The sequence below is a fragment of the Mastomys coucha genome, unplaced genomic scaffold, assembly GCF_008632895.1.
Source record: "Mastomys coucha isolate ucsf_1 unplaced genomic scaffold, UCSF_Mcou_1 pScaffold4, whole genome shotgun sequence".
In the NCBI taxonomy this organism is placed as follows: domain Eukaryota; kingdom Metazoa; phylum Chordata; class Mammalia; order Rodentia; family Muridae; genus Mastomys; species Mastomys coucha.
The window spans coordinates 5,073,649-5,074,155 of NW_022196910.1; positions in this window are offsets into that span (position 1 = coordinate 5,073,649).

Below are 507 nucleotides of genomic sequence, written 5' to 3' on the forward strand. Positions count from 1 at the left end.
CTTCAGACCAATTTCCCTTATGAATATTGATGCAAAAATACTCAATAAAATTCTTGCAAACCGAATCAGAGATTTTAACTGTAGTAGTTTTTCTTTGGGGGTGCCATTTTGTTTGGTTCATATATATCTAGAATTTCAATACTCTCTAGGTTGAGTTTTCCTTTATGATGAGTATGTAGTGTACTCCTTTATATCTTCTGATTAGCTTTAGTTTGAAATCTATTTGTTAATATTAAAATGGATACATCAGCTTGTTTCTAAGGTCATTTGTTCAAGATATCTTCTTCTGTACTTTTATCTTGAAGTTATATATTTCCTCAAGGTAAGATGTGTTTCTTGGATACAAAGAAGAATGGGTCTTGCCTGGCAGTGGTGGTGCATGCCTATAATCCCAGAACTTGGGAGGCAAAGGCAAGTGGATTTCTGATTTGAGGCCAGCCTTGTCTACAGAGTGAGTTCCAGGATAGCCAGGGCTATACAAGAGAAACCCTGTCTGGAAAAGCCAAA